Genomic DNA, 24,519 nt, shown 5'->3' on the forward strand with positions numbered 1-24,519 from the left:
CTTTGCAAGACCACTTTGAGTTCAATAATTTATGATCTATTAAAGGTGTCAGCCTTCAACTTAGGTAAGGATCGTAGTTACAAGGGTAGCCACTCAAAACATCGTGTTAGTCTTGAATAACGAAAATGGCATAACCACAAGTGATAGTGATGAATATAGTTGTTCATGCAGAATCAAGAAATTGCCATTAAGCTTGTAGCTGAATCTATTATGGAGACCAAGTCATTAAAGCATGACATGGTGACGTTGTTCTCTATTATTGTTACATAATGTACTAAGAGAGAAAGACACTAAATCTAAGTGATATCTAACTCATAAATGGTTCTCATTAGGGAAGTAGATGGCTTACTACACCTTTTCAAAATACAAGTTTGATGGGTTATATAAGGATTATAGTTATAGTCATTCAGAGATTGTAATTCCATATGGTTATATGACATTAGTCTTACACATATAAGACATTTGACACTACTTTTACAACAAAATCTTAAGACAATGGTGTTATGTGTATTTATTCTTATATAGTGTTTAACTTTGTCTATTTTATCCAATGTGAAATTTTGACTCACACTTGAACTATTCTTAACAAAGTATATGGTAGAGATGGTTTATTTTTTCAGAGGAATTTACTGAAATGATATGGGATACATGATACATAAATATAACTCACATAAGAAATTGATATTATCTTCAATAAAAAATCTTAAGATAATGAATTTATGAACCTTCTTAAGAAAGTATTCATCTTTCCCATTTCTACCAAATGTAAGATTAGGGATGACAATTGGTTAGGTCGGGCCCGAATAGTGCCTACCCACTACCTGACCCGCAAAATAAAAGAATCCAAGCATTTACCCACATTTTTATCCGTCAAATGCCTGTTTGCAAAATACTTGCGGATTTTGTAAAACTCACGGGTATTTGTGAATACTCGCAAATATTTAGAAAAAGATATTTAAAAAAATGTAAATAAAATTTCAAAATATATAATATATAATATATAATATAAATTTAATTTAATTTTAATTTTAATTAAATTTAACCTAATAAAATATAAATTAAATGTTAATTTTAATTAAATTTAACTTAATAAAATATAAATTTAATTTAATTTTAATATTTTGTTAGTAACGAATACCGTAGGTACGAATAGTATGATATCTGCACCGGCCCATTTATAAATGAGTGTTAAAATATTTGCGGGTATCAATTATTCATCACAAATTTCATTCGCGCATACCTATGGGCACATGAGTATTTTTACCATCCATATGTAAGACTTATATTCATACTTGGAACCCCAACCGATAGTAATTTATAGTGTTAAGTATGTTTTTAGTTCTAAACTTTGACATGTCAAATACATTTCCCAGCTTACATTGAAGCGGAATATGTCAACAACTTAAATGTTAACATGAAACACGTTTGACATGTCAAAAACATTTAATGTAATTTGGTTTAAAAGATATCCATTCATTTTTAAAATTTAATGACAAAAGTATATCAAAGTTTCTAACCGCGATGAGTTAATTCCAATTTTACGTCAAAATAAAAATTTAAGAACTAAAAACATATTTATTTTTTATGTAATATATCGTATATGAAAAAGAAGAATAAAGAATATATTATTTCAACCCAATTTAAAAACCAAATATGCTTTTAAATCAATTTTAAAAGGTTTGACCATAACCAAAATTAGTTATAGAACAAATATTCTCATCAAATTTAGTTACAAGAGTATATACTAAGTCTCTCCTTATTCATTTTTAATATTTTTCTTGGATTAACCATTCCAAGTATTTTAAATTAAGTTAAAATACTCCGTTGGTCCTCGTTTTTGTAGCAAAATCTCAATTTGGTCCTCGTATTTTAATTGGTCTCAATTAGGTCCTCATTTTTGTAAATTAGTATCAATTAGGTCATTTCCGTTAATAGAGAACTAACACCGTTAAGTAGGTGCCACGTGTCAACTTCTCATTTTTTTGAATTTTTTTGAATTTTTTTATTTTTTTAAAATTTTTTTTAATTTTTTTTTAAATTTTTTTTTTAAAATATTTATGCCACGTGTCACTTTTGTAATGTGCCACGTATCAATCTAATATGGTGACACGTGTCAAATTAATGTATGAATCTCAATTTGGTCCTCATATTTGTTAATTTGATTTGATTTCAGTCCCAAATTTTTTTAAAATAATTTTAATTTCATATGCTCCAAATTTAGAACAAATTTAATTTTTTTATAAATGTAATGATGATACTTTTATTACAAGTGATATTTCTATTACATATTTTTAACAACATTTAATTTATTTAAATTTATATTTTACATTAAACTTTATTTAAATTTTATTTTAAAATTATAAATATATAAATTAATAAATTTATATTCGAAATATTTGTATAATATTCAATATCAACAATATTTTAGAGTTGGCTTAAAAATAACAATTTTATAAATTCAAATTTAAAATTTTAAAATAATTTTATAAAAAATAAAAATAAATATATTTAAAATTTTAATATTAAATATAATTAATATTATTAAAATATTTAATAAAAATATCAATTTTAATAAAAATAATCATAATATTATATAAAAGTAAAAGTTGGGACTCAAATCAAATCAATTTAACAAATATGAGTACCAAATTGAGATTCATACATTAATTTGACACGTGTCACCATATTAGATTGACACGTGGCATATCACAGAAGTGACACGTGGCATAAATATTTTTTTAAAAAAAATTAAAAAAAAATTAAAAAATTCAAAAAAACGAGGAGTTGACACGTGGCACCTACTTAACGGTGTTAGTTCTCTACTAACGGAAAGGACCTAATTGATACTAATTTACAAAAATGAGGACCTAATTGAGACTAATAAAAATACGAGGACCAAATTGAGATTCTGCAACAAAAACGAAGACCAACGGAGTATTTTAACCTTTAAATTATGACTTGTGCCTACAAAGAAAAATAGTGATGAATAAAAAGTTATAGAAATAACTCTTGGATAAAGTGTATAAGAAGAAGCTCTCATAATATAACCTATTATAAGTATTGTGAAGTTTAGACGAATTCTTTGATTTGAGTGAATCTTCTGCTATCTTACCACTAATCTTTCTATGAACAAAAACTATCCTTAAAATGATGCAAGCGGTATGAATCTCTCATTACACTCACTCCATTTGAAATCTCATTCACATACTTAATCCAATTAAGGCAATCACCACAAATGTGAATGCTTTTAAAATGAGAAAAAAGTACTTTGAAACTGAGGTAAAAAATACATACATTTAACACTCTATTTGATAATAATATATATATATATATATATAATTAAAAAATAATTCAAATATAATTAAAATATTATTATTTTAGAGTGTCAAATGTGTTTTCTCACTTTTTTTTATGGTGTTAAACTATCATTACTCTTTAAATTATGTCTAGGAGTAGAGCTAGACAACTAACAAATATTAGCTAAACAACTAAGAAATATTAGGGGTAGCAAAACGGATTGGACAACCATGTGTCAGTGTAGTGTCTTGTGTCATTGTTTTACATTCAATTTGGTTTCTATATTCATTATTTTTGTTCAATTTAATTTTTTTTAAATGGAGCAATTTTACGCTTTCCGAAACCAAATTTAATTTTTATATAAATATTATACTGATACTTTTATTAAAATTTAAATTTTTATTAGATATTTATAATTTAGGATTACAAATAATTTAAAATTAGATCGAAAATTTTAAAAGCGAGGATTACCACCATTGGTTTAAAATTTTAAGAGGTTAAAAATCATATAAAGTATTAAAAATTACATAAACTATTAAATAATAAAATATCATACTACATTATATTAATCGACTGTAAAATAAAATTGTCAAATTTAAATATATATTTTATTTTTGTAAAAATAACTATTTTTAGATTTTATTTTCTTTTTTATCACAATAATAATTACAATAATCTCTTTATTATTGTAAAATGTGTAATTTTTATTTTTATTTACTATTTTATGTGATTTTTAGCCTCTTAAAATTTTAAACTAATGGTGATCCTTAAAATTTTCATTCTAATTTTAAACCAGCCTAAACAAAAAATATTTAATAAAAATGTGATTTCAATAAAATTATCAGTAAAAAGTTTATATAAAAATTAAATTTGGTTTGAATTTGGGATGTGATAAAATTGATAGATTTAAAAAGAAAAAAGATTGTGACTCAATTAAACAAAAATAATGAATATAAAGACCAAATTGAATATAAAATAATGACACGTGACACTACATTAATACATGTCACGAGATTGGCTTGACACATGGATATCTTAAAATTAAAAAAAAAAATCAAAAAAATCACAAACTCACATATAACCTACTGTGTTCACATTCCGTTAACTATTTAAACATCGTAAGAAAAAAAATAATTGAACAAAATTGATGAAAATTAATACCAAATTGAAAAAAAAAAATATTATGACGAAAAACAAACTCAACGAAAATAGAGACCAAATTAGTATTTAAGCCTTTTATATATTTATTATACTTTAGTCCAAATAAATTGATTTGATTTTCTTATTTATTTTAATATAATAAAAAATATTGGGATTGGTTTGTGTTTCTATATTTTTAAAAAATTGGTTAAATATGTTTTTGGTCAGTGAAATTTGGAATTAGTCCTTTTTTAAAATGTTTGACCAATTTAGTCCTTCATCTTTCAAAATGTGTGAATTTAGTCTTTTTAACCAAATTTTGTTAAGTTTATATGACATTTCAAACGTATTTCATGATATTATTTAAATTGTTTACACCGTTTGACACATTTTCGCTTCAATGTTAACTCAAATATTATCATGTGTTTAAAATATCAAATAAACTTAACAAAATTTAGTAAGAATGATTAAATTCACACTTTTCTAAAGATGAAAGACTAAATTGGTATACACTAAAACTTGAGGGATAAAAGACATATTTAACCCGATTAATAAATAAGTGTCAATAGAGGTTGAATATACCTCAGATGTTGTATGATATCATATAGTATTGTAAGAGAAAAATAATATTAATAGTTATATAGATAAAATAAAATACACAAAATTTACATACGAAAATAATGATTCCTTTTTATATATATTATAAAAAACATGCACATTTTAGAGTTCTTATGTTTGTATTTTTTAAAGCTTTGAAAAATATTTTGATTTTGATTACATATTATTATAAAAATATTAAAAAAAATTCTTGTCGTATATTTAATTAGTCTTTTTATTTGTTTAACATATGGATATGGAGAAATTAAATGGAAAAGTTGTAGGAAAAACAATTATATGTGTCCTATATCTAAAAAGGAAATATTCATAATTGAAACTAATTTTGGAAGAAAAATCTTATATACACTAAATAGCAAAGTTTATATATATATATATATATATATATATATATATATATATATATATATATATAATTAGGTCAAAATTTAATATATAAGAAATCATTTCAATTAGCAATAACAAATTTTAATCTATGAATTAAAGGAAGTTATTTTACATTAATTTTTTACTTAAAAAAATAAAACATAAAAATTCCATTAAGATTTTTCATTGACTTATTACACTATATTACAACACTAAACTAGTTGATATTTATAAAATTGTTGTTTAAACATTAAGAAAACATTTCTTATTTAAAGCACATTAAAATTGAAATGTTGCCTTTGAATTGTGTGAACAAATGAAAAAAATAAAAATAAAACGTACCTTTTAGACATAATAAACTAAAAACTTTCTAAGTTTTTTAAAACAAATAATATTCTTGTTTCTCGTAAACTTCCCTCCATTGTTTTCGCACGCTCTTCCCTCAACCCACAAATTACATTTCGTTTCCCTCCCAGCATTTCAGTTTGAGTTTACCATCTTCTCCACTCTGCGTTTCCATCTTCGTCCGTTCGTTCCTGCGTTTACGGTGCGTCTTTCTCTGAGCACTCTTTCCTTCCTTGTTCTTTACTATTCCGTTCTCTTAGTTGTAATTTTTGTGAATTTTGTTTTCTTATTACCCTCCATCACTTACGCTTACTCTTAATTTTGTGTTGCTCTAAGGGGGTTTTCCTGTGTTGGTTAATCTGGTTGAATTTGGCGTTTTTTTTTTCTCCCTAACTCACTGTCACATATTTGGTTATAACATGTTTCTAATTCTACTATCATTTTTTATCTTTAAATAAGGGGTTTGAGAGGTAGAAATAGTTTTGTTATTTTATTCAATGGATTTTGGACATGTGATCGTCCATTGATCATTGATTCATACATATTTTCGATTTAAAAAATGACATTATAATTGTTTAGCGACGTGAGCTGATATGAGATAGCCCATTGATTTATAAGTATTTTGGAATTAAAAAAAGGGAATTATCATTGTTTAGCGAGGTGAGTAGTTGTTGTAAGTAACATCAATTGTCCCTTGACAAAGGTCAAGTGGGTCGGGTTACAATCGAATAAATCGTGGTGTTTGGACTTTACGCTCTTAAGTAAAAAGAGTTGTGCCTGACTAATAGTTATAGCTTTTGGCCTAGTGATAAGCGTTACATCCTAACAATTGGTATCATAGTCAAGGTCACGAATCCGATTCTTAATGGACAATTGTTAAGGGGAAAATTGTTGCAGATTGCACAATTATTCCGTGACGGAAGGCGGGCTTAATGGTAAGCGCTCGATCCTAACAATTGTAGATAACATAATTGGACATAACTTGGGAAGATGGAAATGGTCTATCCACTTGGCCATGTGGATAGTGGTTGGATACCGGTACAAGTTCTAGACTCACTAAACTATTTCATTGTTTTTAATTATATAAAATGGGCTTTCAATTTTGTTATGAAATTTTTTTCTCAACCATTGGAATAAATTATTCATGCATGTATGATCTTTGGGTGAGAGAATAAGAATCGTTTGTTTTAAGTTCAAAATAGGCTAACAAGTTGTCTAACAAATGTCATATGCCGAAGTGATTTAGCTGCACCTTTTGGTTCTGCTAATTTTGTTATCACAATAGTGAGGATTTATTCATATTGTTGAGACATTGTTGAGGTCATTTTCATTCTTAGCTTCCTACCCACCATCCCAGTATTTATCTGGCCTTTTATTTTAATATCTTTAGAACCGGCTTGGAAATGCTCACTCCACTCAAGAACAAATATTGGATCTCGTCAAATTCCGATGCTACATTGTATGTATTATAAGTTGGTGGTTAAAGTATTCAATTCCATGGCCTAAATAAAAACCTGGAGGCTTCACTAAATAAAGCAAAGTTAGGAAAATGTTATGCAGTCACAATTATGATATGAAGAATGAGAGTCAACGGTCAATCCCAATGGCTTGTGAAAGACTAAGAAGGAAATAGATTAAAATGATACCAATTGATAAGTTATTTCCTTAAAGTATTAAAATATATGTTATTCTAGGAATATCCAAATATGTTTGAATGTTTTGTTGTTCACTAGTGGATTGGTAATGATTATGTTGTTTCAATTCAAATTTACAATTTATAATGTCAATGAGGGCCATGACTAAAACCTACAGAAACAAAAGCCAATTGAGTAATATCAATATAAACACACAGCTGGCCAAGGAAGAACAGTAGAAATGTAAATAGGGCAAGAGAGGGGAAACTTGAGAATCTCATAGAAAAATAATCTGCCAACCACTTTTATCAAATTATGAGAATATAAGTTGCAGATACAAATACAATCAACTTTGAAATCAGAATCATGTCTTCTAAATATGATTTACTAGCAATTAGTCATGCACTGCTTTCTAATATTCAAAAATTACACAAAGAAAGTACAAGAGCTTCACCAAGCCAATAATTACAATTCCTAGGTTTTAGCATAAGAACCAAAAGTATTCACGTAAAACGTAGTTATTGGGCAACAAAGAAGTGGTATAATATTGTTTTAGTTTCATTATGACATAGTAATGAAATCTGGTATAATTTACCCTCAGTAAGGACAATAGCAGGTGGTGTTATGATATTCACATAAGTTGCTACATGGTGTTTTCTTCAGTACTGATATACATGGAAAGAGTGATTTAATTTAGTGTAAATCATGGTTGAGTGTTGTATAATTATTTAAATGAATTGAATGAGAGTGAACTTATAACTCAACATCAATTTAGGTTGGTTCAAATAGTTTTGAAAATCTCTGTTAGACTCCTTAATATGTAGTATAATTCTAAACAAGGTCAATATGAATAAATCCTGCATAAAGTTGAACACTACTAATTTTTTGAGTTGTCCATTCTTTCCATCAGTTATATGTTTAATTTATACATCAATGATGACTCTTCAGATTTTGGTATGATTTGATGGTGAGAGATTCTTATAACTTGGCTTACAGCTTATTACGTCAAGTCCTAGTGGAATTTATTACAATACTACTCTGATGTATATATTATTAGCTAGATGTGAATTTTGAACTCATTTGTTGATCAATTTCTTGTTATTGATAATTTCTTTATCTATGCCTACTCCCTGCAGGTGTGATACTATATCCTTGCAAATAACCTTTATTCCTCACCAAGAAATAGCTAAAGTGGAACTGGAACCAGCCAAAGTTGCCTTCTTTATATCTTGGCTAAGGTAAAAGAAGTGTATGCTTGGTCATTTATGATATTTCCTGGTTTACATATTATTTTCTAACTTTCTTCTCCCTAGAATTTGTAGTAGGAAAGTGTAATGCTGTATAAATGCCATCCAGAATTGCCTCAGCAGTGAGCAAAAAACTGTAACCATGGTTTTGTTTGTTCACCAAACCAACAGTTAGTCCCACCATTAGAAAATGTTGAAGTTCATCACATAGAAGAGATTATATAGGTTTAGTTAGTTATAGTTATATAAATGTACAATAAAATATCCTCTGTTCCATTTCCTCTTGTATAGCAATTCAGAACAGGTTCCTCAGGCTAGTCTCGGTTGAAACACTCTTGCCATTCTTGTGCCTTCCTTCAATTCTGCAATTTAGAAAAATATTTAATTAGTTTTCATATTGTGACTATTTTTAGTTTTTTGTTTGCTATTTTTCTTCAATTTGTTTCTAAAATAATGAAATTTCTCCGGTTAATTTAAAACAAGAGGCAAAAAAAGTGAAGGTGACATAATTGCCCTGATGGTCCACCTAAAAAAAACAGACCTGATGTTCATAAGCAATAAATTTGAAAACGAAAAGAGCTTTAGTGAAAATCTACTACACATTGCATAAATACAAATTTTTCTTCCAAGATTTTACTTTTTATTTTCATTGTGGCTGTTTCTTACCCCTTCCACTTTTATTTATGAAAATGGCCTAAAAAACTCAAATTAATCCATTTTGCTGCTGCTTTTCCACCATCCATTTTTATATTATGCCTCAAAAAATGTATACTAGGTATAGACAGTACGTATTAAAGATTGAGTAGAGGAATGTATAGTAGTTATAAACAAGACTTATTGAAGATTAAGTACTGAAATGAGTCAATTTGCTTGTTTATTTTCTTACCCAAAAATAAATTATTGAATAACTTACACTATATAACACAATTCTATTATTTATTATATAAGGGGCATGGACAAAGAATGGATTTGTAACACCCAGTTAAATAAATACTTTAATTAAATGACATGTCAGACAGATAAAGATAAGAGGCGAGTCATAGAATATCAACATGACTCCTTACAATATCCAAAGCCACTCCAAGGAATCTGAGGCACACCAAGATGCCAATACCGGACAAAATACAAGAACTTGACAGTAGTTAATAATGTACTAAAAGACAAAATAGTACATGAACCTTAGTCCTATGAGAAAGCCTAAAACAGAAGAATCCAACCCAGGTAGGCTACGCAGCGGAACCTCCATCACCTTGTTGTCCACAGGTGTCTCTCACATATGCTCCCATTAATAAATTGATGATCATCGCAAAAAGAGAAAACCACACATACATAACATACAACAAACAAACAGAAAGGTAAGCTAGAGTCGAAAGATGGTTTATCATGCAGTTACATACAATTTCATAGTGTGAGATACATATATCAACCAAACATGTTATGACTTTTCAATCAATACACTAAGACTCAGACATGACTCATCCGGATACATATAATTAGTCGAATTCAGTGGATGTTTGCACTTGTGGTGGATTTCCCTGCTCTACCGAGCTATGTGTTACAATGTCTCAACCCCCACACACAAGGTTAGCCCTTAATGGGTTTCAGGCCTCTTGCTACTCTCACCACAAGAGTCAGTTCTCTCTATGTGAGACTAACTGACTCCTTAGAGTGTTAGGATGCAACCTTACCTTGAATCCTTACTAAATTATATAGATGGGGCACCACCATGAACTTCCACTTACAGAGGTCAAGGAATTACGTCCCGACCAACTGAGGCACCACCATGAGGTCTCACCTAGAGGCTCATGGAATTACACCCTAATTCAAACGAACAACATGTTCCAACAACCAATGCACAAGTATTGCTTATACCAAATTCCATGTCACTTTAGTACCAACCATCCCATACATGTATCATGCCAAAGCCATGCCCAAAACTCATGAATCTAGCCCATGAATCATTCCATACATGCATCATACCCAAATCGTTGTTAAACTCATAAACCACATACCACCATTCATCTTGCTCATGCAAAATCACTCAACTCATGCTTTAAAAATATATAATCAGTCCAAACATATGACCAACATCCAAAAACCACGAAACCATAGAACGAAAGCACTTCTCGCCCAGCTACTTGCTCAGGCAGAAGGGTCTCGCTCAGGCGAGAGGGCCTCTCGCTCAGGCGAGCTCCTTTCGCCTAGGCAAGGGCTCGAAAAGAGGAACAATGGCATTGTCACGCACTCTCGCTTAGGCGAGACCTCTTCACCTAAGCGAGATGTGCTCTCGCTCAAAACTAGAGCTTGTCGCTTGAGCGACAGCTCGCGTAGGCAATCTGGGCGAGATACTGCCAATCTCGCTTAAGCGAGACAGGCTCGCTTAGGCGAGAAAACCAGAACCATCCATTGTTCGCGTATGCACAGTTCAATCATTCAGCAACACCAATCACACAGTCTATATTCATATCATCAAAACTTCACTCAGGCATACACAATCACAAACCAACAACAGAACTCATCAAATATTACTTAAAGCGCGAAACCCTAACTTCCCTTACCTGGAAGGTGCTAGCCAAACGACTCTGACACTTAAGCGAATGAACACGACAGCTCCAGGAGCAGATTTTAGAGCTGAAAATCTTAATACAGATGGAGTACGAGATTATTACGAGGAACCCTAACAGCAAGCACGAAGATTAAACTAAAGGAGAAGAGTATGCATCGAAAGTAACTTACGTGAGTGGAAGAAAGGGGGTTGAACTCAGTTGAACTTAGATGAATCCCAAACCCTAGCAGAGGAGCGTTACTATTCTAAGAGAAAGGAGGCTATTTTCTGAAAGTGAGAAGAATGAAAGTGTTTCAGCTGGTTTAGGGGCTTTGGTTCCTTATGGGCCAGCCCTATGCCCAACTCATTTGGGGCAGCCCTCAAAATAAAGGGTTAAAATATAAGTGGGCCTTATAGAACTAACTAAAAGTTTAGTTCAGAGTACATCAATGGTGTCGAGTTTTTTTTAATTTTCCATATACTAGGGACGATCTCAAGGAAATGAGATTTTATGTCCTTGTGCCAAGTGTAGAAATCAATGTTAGGCAAGAGAAAGTGTGGTTTATGATCATTTGATAGTCATACAAGAGGAAGTATGGTTTATGATCATTTCATAATCATACGCTTTTTAAAGGACTACACCATTTGGGTAAACCATGGGAAGAAAACACCATCACATGAAGTGTTACCCATTCATGGTTTACTATAAAGAATAGTTTTATAATATTTGCTTAAACATGTTTTTTCTTTTCTATTTAGATTTTAATTAACATTTAAAAATGTGTGATCTAAAATGTATAATCATACTTTCATAAATGTCATTTAAAAGAATAAGTAACACAAAATTGCATTAAGGTGTTTGCAAAAATGTTACCTATTATCATATTTCAGGTAGCAATTTTTTCATTGCAAAATATTTACGGTTTAAAAATTCCATGGCCTAAAAAAAAAAAGTAAATTGTTGTCTATAGTATAAGTCACGATAACTTACACAATAATTGCAAATTCATTATCTTAAATTAAGAGAATGATTTTTTTAGTTTTAGGTCATGGTTTTTTATTGTTACTTAAAGTCAAAATTTGTGTAATAACCTATAAATTTTCTTTTTATCATTTTTTGATCAATTATTTTTCGTTTTTTTAGAAGTTCTTTTAAGTCGATTATAACTCAATCACAAAAGTTGATTTGCTAGTTTTTTTTTTTCAAAACTTTTTTTCAAATTTAAGAAATAACGTAAAGGAGTAAATCTTGTAGCATGCATATTTTATACGTTACTTTTGAACACAATCACTCAAAAAATTTGACAATTCAATGAAATTTAACAACTTGTATGGTCATAATATTACTGAGACAACACTAATAAATTGAAATTATAATCAGAGAACATTATCAAAACTTGCATTATCAATAAATTGAGAACATTTTCAGTGGAGCTATCAATTTGACCCATGGCCCATGGATCAGTCCTAACCCACCATTAAATAAGCCCTAATTTATAGGACTACCAAATGAGGGGATAAAAAAAAAGTCTCAACCCCTAAAGTCTCATCTCAAAATGGGTTAGGGTTAGAGTTAAGGTATATTTGACCGTATTACAAGACTTTAATTAATTCTTAAAATCAATACTTTCGGCCTAGGTCAAAGGTCAAGTTAAGTCGTCTCAACTTGAAGGTTGATCTGAGTCCATCTAGACTAAAGTTTGAGTCAAGTTAGGCCAAATCAAATGTTGAATCGAGTCGACCTAAAAAAAATTATTGTAGAGTTAGGCCAAAGGTCGAATCGGCTAGGTTAAAAAGCTAACTCAAGATAGGTAGCCTTACATGAAGGTAGAGAACGGGTGATCACAGTGAAAGGTTGAAAAAGACCAACTCGAACCAAAAGTCAGGTCAGGCTGGCATGAAGGTCATGACAAGTTGAACCTAGTCCAAAGGTCAAGATAGGTCAATCTAGATAGAAGGTTGAGATATGCACAAGCCATACCCAAAGATCGAGATGAGTCGACTTGGACCAAAGGTCGAGATGGATCGATCCCCGCCGAATGTTGAGATAGGTTGGATCAGGCTAAAAGACATGATAGGCTGGCCAAATCCGATGGTCATGACATGTTAGGCTGAGCCTGAACATGAAGGTAGGCTGACCCAAACCGAAGGTCTAGATGAGTCGAGTTGGGTCGAAGGTCGAGACAAGTCAGTCTGAACAAAAATTCCAGACTATATTTAAGTATTTAATGACTTGCAATGATAATTCAAGTCTTTAGATCTAAGAATGTAAATTTGACTATCTTTAATAATATATTATTATGCTTTAGATCTTGTTTTATACATCTAATTTATAAATTATAAGACTATAAAGAGTCTTTACCTTTGATCAAACACTTTAATTTGTTTTATAGAACTTTTTGTAATGAAGAAATGGACATACGTAATAACTATCTATGATTATATTTGAATGGGTTAAAAAAAAGTAGTAGCAAGTTATAACATGTTATAAATTAGTATGATAACTCTTAATAATTTATCAATAACTTCACTTAATTTCATAATATATATATATATATATATATATATATATATATATATATATATATATATATATATTGTGATTTCTTCTTAACCAAGTATACCTTAGTCGATTATAAGTTTATTTTAAAGGTTTAATTACTCTGATGACTCCAATTTTGATGGAAGTATTTTAACTTGGTCCACACTTTTTTAAAAAAAATTCAATTACATCCCAACTTTTAAAAAAGTCCTTCAATTAGGTCACTTTAAGAAAAAAAATTATAATGGCTTTAACGGAATGCCATGTATCAATCTATGTTTTTTTATAAAAAAAAAATTGTTGCCATGTGTGAGGTCTTTGGTGTGACATGTGGTAGTGTCAGTATCAATGTCATATGACAAAGCAATGCCATGTGTTGCAAAATTTTTTGTTGTCACGTGTTAGGTCCTTGATGTGACACATGACAATATTAGTGTCACGTAACATGGCAATGTCATATGTCAATGTCATTATCTTTATTTCAGTTCAGTTCGAAATATGTCGATTTGATTCAATTTTGTCCCATTTTTTTTTTCAAAATAGAATAAATTGTCTCTCTGCAATTTAAGACCAAATTTATTATTTGCATAAATGTTATACTGATTTTTTTTTTCATCAAACGTGACTTTTTAACATATTACTTAGTGTATATCTAACTCATGTTTTGTTAATCTTTACTTTTTTTTTTCAAAAAAGAACAATATTGTCTCTCTCCACTTTGAAACCAATTTTATTATTTGTATAAATGTTATACTGATATTTTTTAACATATTATATTATTATATTATTAACCAATGCTTTGTTAATAATTTATTTTACTATTAAATTTTAATATACTTATTAGTACTTAATTTTATAAAAATACTTATACTTAATTAATTTTAATTGAATCAAAAAGATATACATGAAAACTAAATTAAAATAAAGTCAATGACAGTAACACATAGTAGTGTCACATGATTTTAACAGTGTCACATGTCATATCAAGAACCTGACACATGACAATAATTTTTTTGTAAGAAAATAAATAAAAATAAAATAAAATAATTAAAAAAACCATGTATTAACACATGATATGTCATTATTATTGTTAATATATTTTTTAAGAAGAATGTAATTGAAATACTTTTTAAAATTGAGATGTAACTAAAAAAAATTTAAAGTGAAAAAAAGTTCTGATTATCATCCAACAATACCTATTTTAAAAATCCAAAATGTTAGTAAGACTCTAATCAATTCAAAATGTGCAGCATTTTAATAATTTAAAATATCTCCCTACACTCATAATTACTAACTGTATTCTTATATTATTATATAAAAAAAAGTAAACTATCATTTGTTACTGCATCACAAGATCGTGGTGCTAAAAAAAAACTAAACTATACTTTGTTACTGCACATTTTGTATTTCGAAAATTCTATTATTTAAATTTTATTTTGAAATATGTAATTTGAAAGTCATTATTATAAAAAATAAAATGATCCTTTTAAAAATTTGTTGGAACGGAGAAAGTAATTGTAAGAGAAAAACAGAAGAATCGAAAAGGCGGGAAACTCCTGAGAGAGGAATCACGGGATTCCTGCGCGGCATTCATTTCAAAGACCAATGCCATGAAATAAGATATCCAATTTACCATATTACCCTCTCAATAATTCAATAAGTTAGGTTTTAAATTTTTCAAAAACATCATGACTTCATCAAGTTTCAACCGTTTCGTTTAACTTCATGAGCTTATGAGATTTTGATATATTTATGGTTTGTTATATAAGCATGCGTGTTATATGGATCTTTTAGGACCGTTTCATTTAACTTCAACCTTTTTTTGTTATGATTAATAAGAACATGTGTTATGTGAAACTCTCTTCACTTACATAGACATGTCCTTTATTGGATCTTTTACGGTGACATCATCCTCTCTATATTTATGGAATATCGATCACTTCATCATATCATGTCGTGTTATTTTTCAAGAACTTATAACATATATGATATTTTTAATGACGAAACTTGGACAAAAAATTTAACGGTGTCAAATTAGATTTTTTATATATAAATTATTTCACAAGTTTAGTTGAGGTAGATGTATTTTTTTCATCTTTAAGAAAAAATATCTATAGTGATACTATTATTTATCACTAAAAATTATAAATATGTCACTAATACCATCTTATGACAACAATTAAGATGTCACTAATACTTTTGTCACTATTGTACTTGTCACAATATTTTTATATATCACTAAAATTAAAGTATATTACTAATAATTTTCTATAATAATGACAAAAATACACTATCACTAAAATTAAACTATATTGTGGTAAAAATAATTGTCATTATAGTAATTTGATGTAATAGTGACAAAAATACACTATCACACATATATAATAAATTAGTAATCACTAATATATATTTTATATATAATAACAATATCAATTAATTGTCACTCTTAATACTTTAATTACTATTATATTTGTGACAATATTTTAAAATGTCGTTATTATTTCAAATATTTTAGGATAATTATGAATTATTTTTATGTTAATATTCCTTCCATATCATAGTAAATAGACAAATAACTGAAAAGTGTTAAAATAAATAACAAAGAAAATAAATGTACATCAAATATAAATATCAAAATATAAAGTATCAATTACATTTTAAATGATAAAAAAAAATAAACTATAAATATATACTAATGAATCCAAATATAATACATATGATCATTTATAGCTCTATTTCTAAATTAAGTGTTCTTTTTTGTGCATTTTCATCTTGACTTCGAACAAATTGTTTTGCCACCTTTGTTTTTGTCATTGATGTATTGTGTTATACCCTTTGAATGATTCAATTGTATTCCAACACATATTTAAAGTGCTTTCCCCAAGGGACAAGTTAGTTTTCAACTTCTTCTCCATGTACCTCAATCCCCTTCATCAAATTATCCTGTAAAATATTGAAATAGAATAATTAACATCATGAATTTATCTACAATGCCAAACGATAAAAAAAAAATCAATTTTAATCAACTCTAAACTCACCTACAATTGTAAGGTAATAGGACTTAAAGATTCAAGATTGGTGTACTTAAGTGAAAGTAAATATGAAAATAATGAATTAGGATGACATTAAAGCAAAATATTAACATCTATTGGAAAGAAAATGAATATGCATGTTTAACTCTTTTTAAACATGAGTAACTGTGTAAAAAATATTAGCATGCAATTATTCATCAAATAACAATCTCCTAATTTATTACTTTGTTTTTAAACCTGAGCAGTAGTGGCGGAACTTGGATAAAAAATGTAGGGGTGCCAAATTAGATTTATTATATATAATTTGTTTTTAGTTAGAAAAAAAAAAGACTCTTCATCTTTTCTCTTTATTTCCTCTGCTTAAAACAAGGACACATAATAGTAGAATTTTAAAAAATATTACTATCATTCGCTATTATATCATAATACCAAATCATGAATATCATTTTAGATAAGTCCTTCGTACCTCATCAATTTGATTTGGTGGTATTGTCAAATTTGAGGTCGTATTTCCAAGATCGTGTTCTAATGAATTTTTAAATTCATTATATGTAACTCTAAGAATTTTAGAGATTTGTTTTTGATTGTCTTGAATTCTTGGTTTTCATGAAATTTCTCAAGTTCAGTTAATGTAAATGCATTTTTTTTCATCTTTATCATAAACCTTCCTTTTTAAAAAAAAGAATCAATTCTTTTACTTTTTATCATAATCTTTCTAATGTAAATTTATCACTTATCGCATATCTAGAAAAACTAAAATTTATATTCACAAATTACAATTATCATAGTGCAAAACATAACAAAACTCATACCACTTTAATTGAATAAGCAACATTGTATAAATTCAAAATTTAAAAAAAAAATACCATAGGCACCGAAGAACACAAAATCCCTAAATTTCATAATTAAGGCTTATAATAATTTGGGAAGAATTATAATTAGGATTCATACCAATTTCATAAAAGAATCTTTAAAATCATAATTAGGGTTTATATTAATTTGAGATAAACTTAATTTGGGAGAAACATCCTAAAAAGAATCATAAATTTAATATACAGAAATCATAATAAGATACTAATCTTGATCTGTGAGAGATCATGCAAGAATGTATACTTCAATCTCAATCTATGTGTTTCTCAACCTTTATTTTCCAATCTATCTCTTTGTATTTATTTCTTTTCACACCATAATTTACATAATAGAAAGATCTTATAGTCAGAAAAAAAAAATCTAATCTCCTTTATAAATCAATGTCTCTATTAAATTTTTTTATTTTATTTTGTATTATAATATTTTATAATATAAATTTAATATAAATAATATATAAATATAATTTAAAAAAAATATATAAATATATATAAAAAAATTCAAAAAAAAAAAATGGGGGAGCCATGGCTCCCCTCTGTCACCATATAGTTCCGCCAGTGCTGAGCAGCTATAAAGAATATTAATCTTGCAATAGAAAATTATTCATTAAATAAAGAAGTTCACTCGAATCTTTTCGTGAAAAGATTAAATTAAAATTTCAAACTGAAATAAAATTGATACAACATAAAATCTAAGATAAATAATTAATTTTTCAAATAAAGATTATTAGAGTCTCACCATGAAAAAGGAACAATTAGATTCTATAGTCTCACCATGAGAAAGGAACAATTAGATTATAGAGTCTCACATGAAACAAGAACGATCTATATTTCATAAACATGACATAAACAATTATATAATGTTACAAAAAATTGAAAAAAGAGAAAGAGAAAAGTTAATACCGCATGTAGACAAATTAGATTCTCCTCTTATGGACATTTGATTAAGAATTTGAGTTGGAACTTCAATATATTTCTCTGTGTATATTGTGGCGTAAGCATTTGAATTAAAAATTGATGCATTGTTGAACGCAGTGTTCGTTTGCACGAATTTCACTGTTCAACCAGATTTGAGAGAGCGGATTTGGGTGCTATAGCGCGTTCATTTTCGATCATTTGAACGGATATGGGAGAGCGTATTTAGGGGATGGATGGATTAATCCATCCCTTCAAAACTGCGAAGATAGTGCATAATGTTTAGGCAAATGATGAAAATGCCCCTTTGCTCCCGTTTCCATGCACGTAAAGCACCTGTGAGATTCCTTCCTCTGCCAAGATTCCCTGGTCAACTGACTCAGATTCCGTCCTGCACTGTTTAATTTTGGAAGTTCAGTTTAAATTGGAAGCAGTAGTGTGATTGTGAATGGTGGTCCAGCTTGCAGTGGTGTTTTGAGAGGTGAGTTATGGTATGTGTGTCTGTGTGTGTATGTGTGTGATTGTTGAGATGGAGGGGGAAGAAGATGAGGTGGTTGGGTGTGGTGGGCGAGGAAGAGGATGAAGTGGTGGTTGTGGTTGCACGAGGTGGTGGTTGTGGTTGTACGAGGTGGTGGGGTGGTGATATGCACCGGTTAGCTAACCGGTGCTACAAGTGTGTGGTGAGTGGATGGCACCGGTAACGTAACCGGTGCCTTGGTTATGAAGGGAATGACACTGGTTACGACACCGGTGTCGTTGGGTGTTTTTTTTTATGTTCTGTTTTGTTTTTTTGCAGGTGGAGGAGTGGCTTGCAGGTCGCCAGAGTTGTTGGAGGAGTTGTGTGTCTCCACAACTAGTGAAGGTGGTCGGTCAGAGCTGTTGGTTTCTTCGCCGAAACGAGTTTTTTTTTACATTGTTTGGATAATTTTATTGTATGTGAATGGATAATTTTATAATAACTGGGTGATCTGAAATTGTAGGCAGCAGCAGGCACAAACAAATAGACGCAGAGATAAGAAAATTTGGAAGTGTCAAAAATGATGTCAAAGTATTCACATATGCACAACTTGTTGAAGCAACAAATAACTTCAATTCTGAAAGCCTGATCGATGAAGGTGGATTCAGGAATGTTTACAAAGGATACATAAAAAGTGTTGAACAAGTATGCCTTGTATTTTATTATCTAATAATGCTTAGAGCTTTTCACAAGGTTATGAAAATCTCATGTAAAGAATTTTGTGTTCAGACTGTAGTTGTGAAGGTACTGACAGGTATGAAGCACAAGGAACACGAGAATTTTTTGCAGAAATTTAGGAATTATTTTAAGAACATCAATTAAAAAAATTCATCTCTTTTTACACAAGGGTATTATGGTAACTTAATAAATATATCTATTTTAACAATTAATTTTATCTATCACATCAATCAAATCTCTCACTAACTTTCATACAACTTATCTCCAAATCCACTCACTTTACTCTCTAAATTCACTCAAAAAAATACAAAAATTCATCCACCTAAATCTACACAAATCTATCTTCCCACTCTCCTTCATATCCACTCCCATATAAGAACAAAGCCTAAAGAAGGAGAGAACTATGGAAAGAGAAACTGCATTAAATTATACCACAAAATATCTGACTAAAAATTTAATATTACATTAATATTCCAAATTTTAGTAAAACTAATTGTCAATTTTCTAATAGCGCCAAATAAAAATTTCTAATAACGCCAAATAAATTAGCTTATAATTTTTGTTTATAACCGAACTTTCATAATAAAATCCTGATATATTAAACAAACAATTTTATATTTAAATTTTTTAAACTGTTTGATTTTATATGATAAAAAATTTAATATTTAATAAATTTTTTTTATAATTATATATCTTTGCATTAATAATAACTTAATAATAATTATGTAATAATATATCCTATAACGCTAGCAAATAAATTTTATAATCTTTTTAAAACAAATCAACTGTATAATATATATATATATATATATATATATATATATATATATATATATATATATATATATATATATATATAAATATAAATATAAATATCGTAAATAAGAATCAATTTTATTTTTAGAGATATAAAATTAAAGATAAGGTTTAATAAAATATATAAAAAAATAAATTTAGTTCATACTTTATAATTAATTTATTGATTTAATTTTTAATTTATTAAAATATTATTTGGTATATTTAATTAAATTTAATAATTTAGTAAATATTGGGTATCTATTGATATTTGAGATATATGTAGATCATAAATTATTGATATTTGAGATATATGTAGATCATAAATTATATGATTTTGAAAATTATTTTAATGATAAAGACTAAGCTTTTTATTCTTTGAGTAGCAAGAAAAATAAAAGAACAAATTCTTTATCATGCATTCATCTTAAGGTTTTGACATCTAATCCCAATAAAAAGTTTTCTATATATTGTTTTGGTAGAAGAAAATAGAAAACACATTTTTATCCATTCATTTATGTGTTGACGCAATATTCATCAAATTCAAAAAGGAAAAGAAAAAAATAATTTCTACCTTTCAGATTGAAACTCTCTTCAGTCATACCAATAATTATCGAATCCTTCCTTCAGAAAATGAAAAAAAAATTGTTTAGTTGGTTCTTTAGGTTAATGGTCCTCTTCATTCATATGAAATGACCTATATACCAAACTCAAATTCTTTAAAAAAATATAGTTTCTTTACATACGACCCTCCTTGTATGAATTGTCACTAATTTTATTTTGTTTCATTTACATTGACAACACCCTCTGTGTGGGAATGGTAATCGATTTGGTTGTATTAGGACCCTCTCCAAAGAAATAGTCATTGATCTCTCTATGTTTTATTTAATTCGAGGTCTGTTATGTTGGAATGGTCATAAATTTGTTTGCACCTAAACTCTGTTCATGAGATTGGCCAAATACATTTTTTCAAATCGAGACATTTACTTGGTATTTGTCACCAAATCTTTGTAAATAAAGATCACCTCCTCGGAAATGATCTAATCCATCTTTCAAATGATAAAAAAAAAAAATCAAATTGGTACCCTTTACATGGTAATGTACTATCTTTTTGATAAAAAATCTTATCCTTATGAATGGTTGATCATGTAAACTTCAAATTTTAAAAAAATTAAAATTAAAAGAATATGTTAAATTTAGACATACTATATAATTTAGATATTTTGAATTTAATATGTTGAATTTAAATTTAAAATGGATATATTATTTATTAATATCATAGTATAAAAGTATGTACAAATAGATAATTTAATGTATTAGTGAAATTAGTTTTATGAACATGAAGTGGCGTATGGAAATAGAACTAATTTTTAAATAAAAGAACTAGAGTTTAAATCTAAAATAAAACAAATTTATTATCTTTTTAACAGTTACCGATAATATAATGAAAGTTAATATTATATTTTTATAGAAAAAATATTTTTTTCATAATAACTATGATATTTTGTTGTTTTTAATAAAATTTTTAAAAAACGGTTACATATATAAATAATGACAAATTTTGTCTCTATCACTATTAATTATTAATTATATTGTAAAAAAACAAAAAGAATTTATTTTTTATAATAGTTATAGTTACATTAATAATTAATACTATATGATAATTATTAATTTATAAATATTTAATAATTTTATTATTAATTATATTCTTATTAAAAGAAAAACAATTTTATCATATGACATTTTAGGTTAATGAACAATTATTTGTGACATATATATTTTGTCATTTTTAATAATTTTTTTTGTGACAAATTAAAAGATAATAATAAATTATATATAAATGGTGACAAAATTTATATTTATTATTATATTAACTACGTTGTCACAAAATAAAATAATATCTACTTATAAAATAAATATATGGTACTCAGATCTGAACAAATAAGAATTTAATATTTTTTAATATATATATATATATATATATATTTATGTTAAACATATGAAATAAATTTGTTATACATTATTATTATAATTATTATTATTAATGAAAAACATATTTTAGTATTTTAATAGTTAATAGTTTATCACTAATAAAAATAAACACTAAGTTATTAATATTTAATAATTTATATATTAATAATAATTTTTGTTTAATATAGTTTTTGTGACATTTATTTTATTTTATTACTATTATGATTAAAATTTGTGACAAATAAAAATTTAGTCACAAATAATATATAAAAAGTGACAAAATTTATATTTGTCACTAAAATTCATTTTTGTTCACAAACCTTCCTCTTGAAAAAAGAATAAATTCTTTTACAATTTATCATGATTTTTTTAAAATAAATTTCTCACTTCTCACCTATTTAGAAAAAAATAAATTTATCATTGTCCAGTGGTACATAATACACAAATTTATCAATGCAACATAAAAAAAGTAAAAAAATGAACTTACTTATAAGAAGAAATTGATCGATCAAAATGTTCAATAACTCTTCAATTTTATCGTGATATAATTTAATTTTGAAAAGGATGAGAGGTTGATAGTGAACATTTTGAGATAGAAAGAGGAAGTGAGAAAGAGATGGAGGTACATGAGAAGAAAGAAAAAAAAGAAGGTTAAAATTCTAATTTGATTTTCTAATTTTCCTGAAAAATTCAATTAGATTCTTCATTTTTATTTGATTCAATTTAGTCTAATTTTCTAAAATAATTCAATTAGGTTTTTCTTGTTAGATTAAGTTAAAATTTATTTATAATTTATATATAAAATCATTTCACCTAAAAAATAAAATTAATATGAATATTTAGACTTTTTAGATGAAGTGATTTGATATATTAATTTTTAAAAAAATCTAATGAATCTAATGAAAAAGACTTAATTAAATATTTTATAAGATTAAAGAATTAAATTGAATCAAATCAAAACTACGAATCTAATTGAAGTTTTTATAAGAATTAGAGGATTAAAAAGTATTTTAATCATAAAAAAGAAGAAGAAAAAGAGTGAGATTTTTTTTTCTAAAATTAATATATATAATATATAAATATATAAATATAATTTTAATATATATATATATATATATATATATATATAAAATTAAATGGGAGGATCCCTGACTCTCCTGGTCGTATAGAAGATCCACCTATAGATGTTTCCATACAATATCTATTGTTTTTAGTTGTTCATTTATATATTTAGTGCATGAAGATGAAGAGTAAAATCTTTTATTGCTTCTTAGATTGGTTTTGTTTGGAAAATTCAAAAGATTGCTCAATTTTGTTCTCATATTGTTTACAACGATGAATGTATGTTTTATTGTTTGGAATGTGTCACTTATCTTCTTAAAATATATCATTTTGTACACAATTAATAACATTCAAAAAGTATTATTACTCATTTTTCATTTGTGTCTATCTTCAAGTATATGACATAAAAGCCATTAGGTTAAATCTACCACAATCAAACATGGACATAAAAAACAAAACAAAAGTACATGTTTAATAGAACAATTCAAAATTTAATTAAATAATAAATGCTATATTAATTATTTTATAAATCTAAAATAAGAAGAACAAAATGAGCACTATTTGTTGATAATTTTATTTTATTAAAAGTTTTCCTTTCGCTAAAAAGATTTCATTTTTATTAAAATTATTATTATTGTAGTTTGACTTTCAATAAAAAATATTTACTCATTAATTTACTAGAGAGATATTTATATAAATCTTTTTTATAGTAAAACTCATAAATTTAGTCTTTCTTCAAATATTTTTTTTTTCACGGTGACTAACGCAATTAAAAATATAATTAACCTTTTTATTAAATAAAAAAGTGTTGGAGATTATTTTCGTCCGGAAAGAGTTTCAATTCGTGGAGGGAGGGACAGCGGTGGAAATTTTGAAATGTTTTTGAAAACGAAACTATTCAAATGAAAAAATCATTCACACCTTCCAAGAACGTTATAAGCCAGAAATGGAA

At 27.4% G+C, this 24,519-nt stretch overlaps 1 long non-coding RNA gene across 1 annotated transcript; it reads left to right on the plus strand.

Annotated features, from left to right (window-relative positions):
- The first annotated feature begins 5,814 nt into the window (after positions 1-5,814).
- Positions 5,815-8,924, plus strand: LOC146887084 (uncharacterized). Its single transcript, XR_014994173.1, has 2 exons — positions 5,815-5,965; positions 8,534-8,924. It is a non-coding gene; the product is annotated as an uncharacterized LOC146887084 (long non-coding RNA).
- Positions 8,925-24,519: the final 15,595 nt, after the last annotated feature.

This window comes from Vigna unguiculata, chromosome 4 (assembly GCF_037176805.1).
Source record: "Vigna unguiculata cultivar grain cowpea cultivar isolate G323 ecotype 2 chromosome 4, ASM3717680v1, whole genome shotgun sequence".
NCBI lineage: Eukaryota > Viridiplantae > Streptophyta > Magnoliopsida > Fabales > Fabaceae > Vigna > Vigna unguiculata.